The sequence below is a fragment of the Limulus polyphemus genome, unplaced genomic scaffold (assembly GCF_000517525.1).
Source record: "Limulus polyphemus unplaced genomic scaffold, Limulus_polyphemus-2.1.2 Scaffold190, whole genome shotgun sequence".
Classification (NCBI taxonomy): domain Eukaryota; kingdom Metazoa; phylum Arthropoda; class Merostomata; order Xiphosura; family Limulidae; genus Limulus; species Limulus polyphemus.
Window position 1 is genome coordinate 320,874 of NW_013665800.1, and position 13,051 is coordinate 333,924.

The following is a 13,051-nucleotide window of genomic DNA, read 5'->3' on the forward strand; positions in this document are numbered from 1 at the left end:
TAGTAGTACTAATAATTAAGTTTATTGTTCTTCTTTCTTTTTATTTTTTTGTTAAGTAAGACCCCCGCCCCCCCCGGTGGCACAGCGGTATGTCTGCGGACTTACAATGCTAGAAACCAGGTTTCAATACCCGTGGTGGGCAGAGAGCACAGATAGACCATTGTGTAGCTTTGTGCTTAACTTCAAAACAAAATCAACCAAGAAATTAAAAATATATATTTATTTAGGGAAAATTTATACTTTACATATAAAAATACTCTGTTAAATATTGGAAGCAGTAGAAGTAAATATACTAATACACAATAGTAAAGAAAAGGAATTACATTAATCAAAATCAGTATATTTATCTGTTAGTGTCATCAAAGACTATAAAATGAATCTTGTGCGGCTGTTTGTAAAGATTTCCCATATCTTTGGCCAGCAACAAGGTTCATGTTTCAAATTAGCTAACTCCCAAATTGTAGAAACTTGGCTCAACCATAACCAAATAAAGAAGTCAAAAAACAAACCAAACCCCATTTAGCAAGGCAACAGTTAACTTGAAAACATTTTTATTAATATATATATATATAAAGTTTATATAAATGAGAGATAATTTTATATTTTAAACTGTGTTGATGTAATTTCTTTTATTTTAATGACTTTGAACTAAAGATAAACATATTTTAATCAGGAATGCTATGGATGACTTGGAGTCCAGGCGACCACCTTCTCCTGACTCTGTTATTTCGACGTAAGTACCAGTAGGTCATATGTTATTACTCACAGAGTCCACAAAATTGTTTCACTCTTCCTGCCTACATACATTACAGCTACAGAATTCTAGTAGTTGCTCATCCACATAATAATAGTCTCAGAAATCTAAGCTGTTTATTTCAATTATATTTAATTAATTTAAAAAAATGGGTCAGGTTATTGCAGCAATTTTCTCTTTATCCTTTAACACAAAAGAACATGTTTGTAAATAATGCCTGAACATGCTGGTATATCACTACCCAGCAACCATTCACCCAGGTCCAAGTTAAATGCTGCAATATCCAATACTACTGTTGGGATGAATAATCTGAAATGATGGTGGCAACATTGTTCAGTAGCTATAGTGGCACCCCTTAAAACTATTGTGAGAAATGAGTGTGTAGGAATCATTTAATGCTATCCTATAATGACAAAAATTAAAAGTTGCTCATGTTTTTCATCAACTATTGACAGGTCAAATGTTAAAATATTCTTAATTCTAACTACTATTCCCTTTAATATTGACATTTGGGTATGATATTTGTTTTTAAAATTAAATCTACAATTTGTTTTATCTGATTGTCAAACTTAGAATGCAGTTAAGTTAAAGAGCCTGTATTGTGATCTATTTTTTGTTCTATTAGACCAACAGAACGAGAAGAAACCCAGAAGGTGATACGTGCCAAATTAAAAGAAGTGATGATGTCCGTAGACCTAGAGGAAGTCACCAGTAAATACGTAAGTACAGAACTGAAGCCTGGTTAGCTTTTTTTTCATCATATTAATAAAACTATAGAGAAATGCACCTGTTGATATTTATTTTGGAGAGTTAAAGTCGAACATGTCTGTGTTTGTACATACTTATATTCTGTACACATGTATTTAATAGTCAGTAAAATATGCATGCTGTTTATAAGTACATTACAGTTGTTCATATATATTGTGCATAAAAGAAAAGTAAATATTACTTAGTATTTTATAAAGTAGGAAATGGTTTTATTGATTCCTTATATGTTAAAAATTGATGGTCAGATTTTTTTTTGGGGGGGGGAATTATTGTGTGTAAGATTTTATTTAGTTTATCAAAAGAAGATTAGACAATTCTGTGATAATTACTCTTTAAAATTCCTTGAAACTTTTACCTTAATATCCTTTTTGTTTTGTTTTTTGAAAGATCCGCACTCGATTAGAAGAAGAAATGAATATGAAACTGAATGAGTACAAGTGGTACCTAGACCAAGAAATGTTGACAATTCTTGGACAGATGGATGCCCCAACAGAAATCTTTGAGTACTTATACTTAGGATCAGAATGGAATGCTTCTAACCTGGAAGAACTAAAGGATAAAGGGTTTGTAAAATAGTTAGCTACTAAAATGCACTTAGTTTTATGTAAATTATTTTGGATTTTTCATTCAGGAGATTATTAGTTAGATAATTCTTAAGAAGACAATGAAGCTAAGGGACAATTAACATGATAATTACTAAATTAATGTTTAAGGAACATTCATGTATGCATACTTATTTGGGGAAGTAATTTAAAGTATTAACTTTGTAGTAACACATACAAGCTACTCTGTTGGATCTCCTATTTGGAGAGAAAAATATTCCTTTAAAAAAATGTTATTTAGTAATGATATAATCTAGTAACACCATGGTAGAATAAAGGTGACTAATAAGGTCTAATGTTGTAATTTTGTTTGTCAAAAACACAATTTTAATACCAATCAGTCCTTGAAAAATGTTTCAGAAAATTTATATTTTGAATTATACATTCATTTCAAATCATGCTATTATTTTGAAAATCCACTTTCACTAATAAAAAACAACTTCAAACAAAAATATTGTGTTAAATTGAAAAAAAAACTATTAAATAATTTTTTCTGACATCAGTGAGCTATAATTGAACTAAAAACCAATAATTTTTTGTTTTTTAAATTAGATGAAAGATTGAACCTCATTGTTGAAGCTATGCAGCTTTTTATTATTTATGTTAAAGTGAATTATGAATGAACTATATATATGATGATTTATTTTATATATGGATGTAAACTGTGTCTTATAATAGACATGATTATGAATGACTAAATTAATAGAATGTGTTTCTTATTCTACAAGTTAAAACATTTTACACTGAAATAATAACAGTTATGATGGATGTCAGTTGTCAAGAATATTTATATGTTTATTCAAAGAAAATGATGTATAGTTTTATGGTTTGTCTTATTCCACAATCATTCTTTGAATTAATTTACATTACATCAAAACTATTATTTTCATGATTGTTTTGACCCTCATTTAATGTTCTTTTCCAGGATTCTACACATTTTGAATGTTACTCGAGAAATAGACAACTTTTTCCCAGGCATGTTTAATTACTATAACATTAGAGTCTATGATGACGAATCCACTGACTTACTACCACACTGGGATAACACCTACAAATATATTAGGAAAGCAAAGTATGTTTCCCAACTATGTAAATTCTGTCTTGTAATTTTCTGTTTAGGTTTATGGTCGATTATCAGTATAATAAAACTCCCACATTCTTATTTTTTAAACTTTTACATCACATGTTGTACAGCGTAATATACCAGCTCTAGTGTATTTTTTTTATTTTGTTAATCATTTGTTTGCATTTCCTTTAAATTTAATACAGGAACCTTTTACTTTATTTCTGTACTTAAAACTTTTAAAGCTAAATAAACATTGCATTAGGAGTTTTACGATAATGTTTTAAGTATTCTTGAGTATTTGTACATAATTCTGAAAGCTAACTGTGTCAGGTCTTGTGTTTGATTTGAAAGCTTATTCATAAATATTATCCTGTTATTAAAACACAAGATTTTTACTCTGCTATATAATTATTTTGCCACTGCATTGACACACACACGTCAAAATGATTTTTTATAATGCTTTAGCTGTAACGTAAAGAGCATGGATGAAATCAATCAAAACAGTATTGTTAAACATGACACGTATATATTGCCTTTATAAAAATAATTTTTACCCCAAAAGCTACCAAGTGGATCAGCTGCTAATAATTTGTGCCAATATTTTAAGCATTGTGATGACAAAGGAACACAATAGCATCTATAATGTAACAACAGCCAAGTGTCTTAGTTTATTTATATGCACGGTTAAACCCTTTCCACATATAGTTGTAATTTATGGTTAGGCATTTTCGACAAATGTCTTATTTGAATGTAACCAGAGTAAAAAAATTGAATTGGTTTAAACACTTTTATAAATAATGTGATTTTTAGTTTTTAAAATTACTTTTTGAAGTTTTTCTTTCAACTAGTCCTACCTCTTGTATTATGTTGTAGCTATTGTTATCTGAAATTTCACCTCAAACATTAAAATTGTAGAAAAAAGGTGATGAATGAATAAGATAAAAGTTCTCGTACACTTTTCAGTGGTTATCTTATTTTGAGAACTGTGCTTGTGTATGTAGTATTTGCTTTAACATTAAACCTTGAGAAAGAAAGTGTCCAAAAATCAGTATCACAAATGGTTATCAGTAACTTGTTGTCTTGCTTATTTAGCTCCTCTGGAAATTAAATTTTTAGGTTTATTGCATTTGTATAAAATGATAGAATTATATTCTGTATCCATAAATATGATGGGTGATATTTGGCATTAGATTAAAGAGATGGAGATAATATTTTGGAAGAATTATTTCAACTTATTCCTGCCAAGTTATAGTTAACAGATAATCTGTATATGGGTATTAATGCATTAAACAGTGTTATATGTTTTGCTTTCCCCAGGGAAGAGGGCTCCAAGGTGTTAGTTCACTGCAAAATGGGAATCAGTCGTTCAGCCTCAGTTGTAATTGCCTATGCCATGAAGGCTTACAATTGGGACTTAAACAAAACTATGCAGTTTGTCAAAAATAAACGCAGTTGCATTAGACCTAATTCAGGTTTCATGAAACAGCTTGAGGTGTACCAAGGAATGTTAAATGCCAGGTGGGTTTGAACTTGATCACAGGGTTAAGTATGTTATATTAAAATGATTTTGATTATGCAAATCAATAAGTAGTGTGACAATCACAGCCGATATACAGTCACAATAGAATTGTGTGTATCAGAATTACATTTTGACATTATGTGGCATTTTATAGGAAGTGTGATGTCAACAAAAAATTACCACTTTTGGAAAGGGTGTATAACAGTCCTTTCTCATGCATCTCAAAAAGATGTGTTCATAATGGCATTGGAACACAAAGGAATATGGACCAAACTGTGGCACTAGAACTATCAAGAAAGGGCCCTGCAGCAAGTAATACCTCAGTTATAGTAAGCAAAATGCATTATGCTGAGAATCCATGAACACAAAAATCATCCATGTGTTCCAGGAAACATTATACAACATAATCAGAAAGGATCTCTGTCTGAAAATGAAGCCAGCACAATATGGATTCAACCATAAGTGTTACAGATATAGCTCTCATTCAACCATGACACACCTCAATCAGCTGGAGAATGAAACGGATATTCATACTATTCCATACAAAGACGTGACTATCAAGTTGCCAGATGTAGAGCCTATGGATTGGGCTGTTGAAATGAGCACTGGGAGACCATTTTTCTCATACACTAGATGGAGCGTATAGAAAGCAAGCAGTGAAAAATGGTTTACTTTGGACAAGAAAGTGGAGCCTTTTGCAGTTAAAACTATGTTGCAGGGCTATTGTCAAGATACACAGTTGTCAGATAGTAATATGACTGGATGTGACAACATGGGATGTAACAACATGATAAAGCTCCAAGGTCATTTTAATATAACGTAATCAACCCTCTGTGCTTTTCACTATTTATTTATTTTAATATGTTAAAAGCATGATGTGTTATCATTATATTTTTGGAGAGTTAATATGTGTGCATTCTTTGTTCCTACCAAAACATTTTGATAAAAAAAAAAGTGATGTTTCCATATTTAGGATATTGAATAAGCCTATTGTAGTGGTTCATTTTTCTGTTATAACATGTCTCAAAACAGTCTTAGGATAATGATTGAAAAGCCACTTTATTTCTCACTACTGTTTCTTTCAAGGGTGTGTTCTTCTCTTCCATCTCCCTTGTGCTCCTTTTCGTGTGTGACCACCCACGTGTAGAATATGCTAATCAAATGACAAGAAAGAAATGTTGCTGTATTAGTACTATTGCAACATTACACTTATAATAACTAGTATATAAAATGTTAGTAGTGACACAACTTGAGTTAATAACTACTTGCTAAAATTAAAAGTACAGTATATTGACAATCAGATGATGTTTTGTTGATGTTAAGATACAAAATATTTGCAGAATTCAATTTTACTTTCAGTAAGCAATAGTTTCATTGAATGAATATTCGTAATCCTTATTTTTATGAACATGTTTCATGAGAACTTGTAGTGAGTATCGTACTACATTTTTCACCCAAAGAGAGCTGGTGAAATAAAATATTGCTTTGATTTCAGTAAATTGCAAACAGGTGTTCACAGCAGGGTTTCAAACATGCACTTAAATTTCTGAGTAGTGTCAATACATGACATTAAGTTATAGAAATGAATAGACTTCATGAAAAGCACTGTTAGTGGATGATTTGTTGTATTGGTGTACTAATTACTGAACTAGCAGCTGTTAAGATATTAAGTGCATAGCTTGCATTTTTGTTTGTGCTTGTAGGTTATTCATTAGGGTTATTATAATAACATTTTTGGAGAAATGTTTCTTTTTGGCATATGTGTATGAAATAAGCATTACGTTATTATGTTCTCCTAAAACCAAAACTTTTACTTTTCTTTGGCATTCCAATAACTTTCTCAGTGGTAATAATTGATTATAAACGTGTTATGATAGGCTGTTAGGTCTAACCTATATATGCAACTCTAAGATTCTCTTGGATTTATATCTCATCTTTCACTAATAAGTGATACAAAATGTACAGGAAGTCTTCCATTAATTTATGTTCTTGGTGTACTGAAATTGATGGTAGGTATGTTATTAATTCCATGCTGATCTGTAAGCAAAATTGTAGGTTTCAGTTCTTTTGGTGTATAACAAAACATTTGATTCAGAAGATATCACATTTGATAACAAGACCCTTGCAACTGATTCTCATTTATAGCACTTACAACAATTCAGGGGAAAACATAATTATCAAAGCACTTAACTGTACTGTAAAAGAGTGGATTTACAAGTTACCTCACTAATATATTGAAATAATCAACCATCCCTTGAACAAATTTTAATTTTAGTGTGTGTTCAGGATAATTTGCTGTAGAGTAATTTATGTAACAAATGTTCAATTTTAATCAATTATTTAAGTCATTCTGGGTATGTTTCCAGTTGACAACTGTGAATTTAATGTACATTTTTCTAAGGAAAATGAATAAAATTTTATTCCACTTTTGTTTTTATAAACTTAACTGTTACGATGTACAAAAGAATATTGAGACAGTAGCTTTATCTCTGAGCATAATCAGGAACTTCAAAAACAATTAAAAATTCAAAGTTTTCCACCACTGCAAACATAAGAAAATAATTATACTTATATTTCATTTGCACTTGTGAGATATCTCTCTCCAAAACAAAAATTTACACAATTAAAAAAAGCATTATTTTTGCCAAAGAAAAATGGGAAATTGTATAAAAGAATGTTACGTGGGTCATGCTATGTACACTTATTTATGCTATGCAGAAGACTTTGACACAAATTTTATTTTAAGGCAAGTGTAAGTTGAGTACATACAAATGGTTACAGTATGCAGTCTATGAAAAAGTTGATGGTTTAGTAATAATTAATTATAATTACCTACATTGCCAGTTGGGGTTAACATGTTTATAGTGAATAAAATATACTTGCTATTGTTAAAAACAATTATTTTAAAATCTGTAAACATACACACACTGGCCATAAAGCTTAAAACCAAAAGTCAGTCTTTTCATGCATGAAGATGATGACAATCACTGCCAAAACTGAGTGATAGGTTTATAAAGTTACACTTCTCGAATCCAGAGTTTAATTCCCTTTTGTGGACAAAGCACAGAAATTCTTTCATGTAGCTTTGTGATAAGACAAATAAACTAAAAGCTAGTTCTTGGTTTTGAACATTGTATTTTTTAGCATAATTTTTAGATAGATGTGTCCACTGTTATCTACCCTCAGTGGGACAGCGGTATGTCTGAGGACTTCCAACACTACAAACCAGGTTTCGATACCCGTGGTGGGCAGAGCACAGATAGCCCATCATGTAGCTTTGTGCTTAACTACAAACATAACCACTCTTATTAATCATGCTAACTGAAATTTTAGGATTTTATTGTAGATGCATAACATTTTTACCGAACAAATTAAATGCACTTAGCTGTGTTTATTCTGAAAATGTAAAGAGTTGAACTAAAAATATAAAAAACATACCCAAGCATTGGTAAACTCTCTCAACAAGCAAAGAGTAGTTATTTGTACAATATTTCATCTTTTCACCTTCATTACTTTATACTTATAAAGTACTGAAAATATGGCAGATATTTTATTCAACTTAATGATCTCGGTGACTGATTGATGATGGAAGAAAATATTTTTAAAGAATTTTTCAATTTTTTTTTCTTCTAGCAAGCAAAGACACAGCAGCCTTTGGAGATCCAAGTCTGAGACCAACCTTAATTCTCCAGATCAGTCCTGTAGAAGAAGAACAAACTTGAATTCCACCATGATGAAGTCCCCAGAAAACATTGATCTCACTCTTAAAGTGCCTGGCATAGCTTTTAGACCCAAATCTTGGTCTCCTAGTGACTCTTTGGCTCAAGAACTACTAACACTTGGCATAGGTAGTGTAATTAAAAACTTCTTTGAATTCAAATTATGTATGTGTAATAACTGGTATTTCTCAGACATCACATCCTTTTATTCTATAGGATATGGTCTGTTTAATATGGTTAATAAAACAAAAATTCCACTAATGCATGAGTAATAGTTTTGTAAGTACTAAATATTGAAAATCTTAAGTAATATACTTTTTCAAGATTAAAAAGTTTAAGCTTGAATCTCCATAAATGATTTTATCAAGTTTAAAGTTAAAGTAATTGTTTATGCTTGACCAATTAAAAAACAAATTTTAAGCCATAAATTTATAACTAATGATAAATTATCCAGTTTACAGCAATAAACAAGGGGATCCTCAATAGCCACAACACTTGAAATTCTTTTAGGCAGAATTAGAGTAAATTAATCTATGGGACATTTTATTTCCTTTTTATTAGCTATATTTTTGTGCATTAGCAATACCAAGTATGGGGCACGCATAGACCAAATTTGATTTTACTACTCATCAGGATCTCTACCAACATATCCTCAAATTGAAATTCTTTTAGGCAGGATGAGAGTAAATTAATATATGAGACCTTGAGCCTGGTCAAATACATCAGTTGAAAGGGTTTGACCTCCTTAGTCCAAAACTGTAATTAGATCTCAAATTGGTCAAGAGCTGACAGAGCTATGAGTTAGAAGTTTGTACTTGAAAAAATAACTCATAGCCATTCTGTAAGCTGCTATGCTGCAGCTAATAAAAGAAGTACAGGATGAAATGTGGGCTAAATACTGGTGATGCAAGGGCAACTTTTAGATTTGTAAAGTGTATGTTATGTATGGTACATGGAAGGACTGGCACTTTTATCATCAACTCAGCCTGGGTTATGCTAGCATTGGTAGGGAAATCATTTACAGTCTAATGAAAACTGCTGGTTAGTAATTTTATGAGATTGGCTATTGAGCTAAAGACTTAATTTTTGGTATTTAGTGTTTGTTTGTTTTGAATTTCGCGCAAAGCTACACGAGGGCTATCTGTGCTACCCGTCCCTAATTTAGCAATGCAAGATTAGAGGGTAGGCAGCTAATCAACACCACCCACAGCCAACTCTTGGGCTACTCTTTTACCAACGAATAGTGGGATTGACCCTCACATTATAATGCCACCATGGCTGAAAGGGTGAGCATGTTTGGTGGGATGGAGATTCGAACCCGCAACCCTCAGATTGTGAGTCAATTGCCCTAACCATGTGGCAGTGCTGCACTGGCATTTACTGCCAGTCCAATGAAAAAAATTTCCAGTGACTTATGGCTAATCTGATTTTGTTATGGTAATTCTAAAATATACTGATTTTAACCATGCTAAGCAAGCCATTGATATTGTGTGATTTTGTTTTTATTCGTGGTTTTTATTAAATGACTACAACTGGATATCAGTATCTCTGTTAATTCAGTATACTTGTTACCTTAGTTCAATATATAGCAGTTGTTCTGTAAGTATTTCATTAATCTGTTAGATATTATATTTATGATATATTATTCCTTTTTTTTTTTAGAAACTGAAGAGGGCCATCAGACAAAGAGGATTAAACTGGGAATTAGACAAAGATCAGTCACTGATCCTTCTTGCTACCCTGACTTTGGTGTTTGCCATAATTCTTGGCTATTTGGAAACAGCACTAGTGATTCATTTACAGTCCTCCAAAATACTCCAAGATCTTGTCTGGACAATATCCAAATGGCCAAAAGGTTATCCATTCAGCACCGAATCACTGAACTGGAATCTCAGGTGTCTTCTAATGAAATCCAGAAATTTTCCAAAGTGGATCTTACAAACAGGTCTGGACTGGTTCAGAATTTGGCTACTCAGTTTGAAACAGGCTCTGTGATGGAAACTGTACCTTGTATAGATGTAGATAATGTATTCAGTGGATCTGCTATACAGGTAACCAAGAGCCAGTCAAATGAATCTGTTCTTTTTCATGCCAAACCACCTATTCCAAGAATTCAACCAACGTTTTCCAAACATGAGTTACCCAATTTGTCAAAGATAAGGGCCTAGTACGAGGAGTTGGGATCCGTGGAAGAAAGGTTGGAAGGCCTAGGTCTATATCTGCCATTGAAGTCCATGAACAGTGTAAGGAAGTATTCAAGGAACCAGTTTCCCTCTTTGATGCTGTTCTTAGGAAGCAAAAAATAGACTCCAAAAGTGAAACTGCACTCATTGTTGAAAATTCTAAATCAGAAACTAACCTTTCTGTTTCTACAGAAGCTAGTCATTCTCGTAAAGTAATAAACCAGCAGGAGAAAGTAATGTTTCAATATGAATGCAGTTCCTCTAATTCCAGCATTTCCCAAAACTTTCTTGTTGTTCCAAAGAAACTTTCCAAAGATGCTCTTTTCTTTAGACCAATTGAACCGGCAGCAGCAGAACTATCAACTTCAAATAAATCTCTCCCAACAGAAACAAGTACTGCTGTGCCACAGAAAGATAGGTTTTCTTATGAAAAAGAGAGTATTCCATGGACACCAGGCACAGTAAAGCGAACTAAGCAGCAGATTGAAGAAAAAAGGGCAAGTTTTTGTTGTGAAAACTACCTAGTACTTTCTAACTCACATTCTACTCCTTCTACTCCTCCAGAACTGGGTTCTGATTGTGAAGTTGGTGTAGGAAAGAACATACAGCGGTCTCGTAGCCTACGTTGTGATAAAAGGCCTCTTTCAGCTATGTTTCCAATTAAATGGTTTCCCCTTCCAGCTCTGGCAGCACATGGGCCAGCACCACCTATGTCCCATGGGAAGAGACATGACTGTTTGGACTTTGGGTTCAGTGAGGAGAGAACTGACATGTCACATAGTGCAAGCATGCCATCAATGGTTGAAGCTGTAAATAAAGTCCTTTGTGGAACCCAGGAGGTATTAAACAGTGCCATTCAATCAGCATCAAGTGAGTCTTCACGAAGTACTACACCAAAATCACAGCCTCGCCCTGAATCTGATAATGTTGTTTTTTCATCTGATATAGGAATAACACAAGCATTGTCACCTTCAACTGCTCTTGATACATGTAAAGACAAGCCCATACAAGGAACAGTTAGACTTCAAAGAGATCAATTAGAAAATTTAAACCTTCAAAATCCAGCTTCTAGGAAAAGCAATTCTGATGTAGTGCAGGAAAAGTTTAGAACTAAAAGATCAAAAATCAAAGAATATGGTCAAATTCTAGTCCCTAAAGATGATATCAGTGAAGTGGATGATGGTGGTAAAGGAGTGGTTCGAAAGTTAACTAAAGAATTAGAGGCCAAATCAGGACAGGATTTAAGTCAAAGAGTGGTAATTCTTGGTAAGGATGGAAAAGAGCAGATCTTTGAAAGTAAACCTTGGAGAAGCAACTCTTCACCTTCATCATCAAACCTAGACACTTATAATAGGTCTACCAGTCAAGATGCATTAAAAGACACCAAATGTGGACTTGTTCAGAAAATTAGAGCTCTTTCAGATGTTTCACAGGAAACAGTCTCTGCTTCTGGTCATTTTTCCTTTCAAATGGACACAACTGATAAATCTGAAAGTGTTTTTGTGAAGACAGCAACTCCTAGCCTATCTAATCTTACACATAGAAAATATTTGGCAGTTTTAGAAACTAATGATAAAGAAAATTTACATGGAAGCACAGAAACAAGAAGAAAAAGTATAATTGGCCTCACCAATAATGGTATTCACAAAGATGTGATATACTGTCAAAGTCACAGACAACTCTTTCGCACACAGTCTAATGAAAATATTAGTCACTCAGATCTACAGCACATTGGTCCTCATAGCTCTCAGAAAAAATGTTCACTTCTATCCGAAGGAGCTCTTAAAAAGACAAAAAGACTTCAAGGAAATAGTCAGTCGCTAAACTGGTTTAATCGCTTTAGTAAAACCATGTGATCATTTTTTTATTTCAACAAGGTGTATAAATTGTACAAACAGCTGATGTATTTTGAACATAGAAACTTGTTGTGATTGTTGCATGTTTGGTTGTGAGCAGCCACTTGGTCATTTGTCCTAGTTGTCCATAACAGTAGCATTGATTTTGGATACCTCTTTAAAACTGAATTCATTGTATTTCATAAAGTGAGTGAGAAATTTACATACACTGTCACTACTGGAGTTTGTCATTTACTATTTGTAGTTGACCTTTTGATTCTTATTCCCTAACTGTGGCAATCATCATCGTATTAAGAGTAGCTACTATAAATCCGGAAATCATTTCCACATAATTGTCAGAAACATCATTTTTATTGAGATTGAACATAACTAATTATGATGACTGTATAAACATAAAAGGGAATAACCAGTCTATAGTGTATATTTATAAAATTCTTGTAGAGAAATTGCATACACTCTTTGTTATCTGAGTATAGCATTTCAAATGGTGGCTTGAAGGTTTTAGCAAATAAAAATGTAAATTTACTGATACACCTGTCTAACTGCTTAGTTTGTGATATGGTGTGTTTTGGATGTGCATCCTT

The 13,051-nt window shown here is 32.6% G+C and overlaps 1 pseudogene; it reads left to right on the forward strand.

The window, feature by feature from the left end:
• Nucleotides 1-12,681, forward strand: part of LOC106478214 — a 93,285-nt pseudogene extending 80,604 nt beyond the window's left edge.
• Nucleotides 12,682-13,051: the final 370 nt, after the last annotated feature.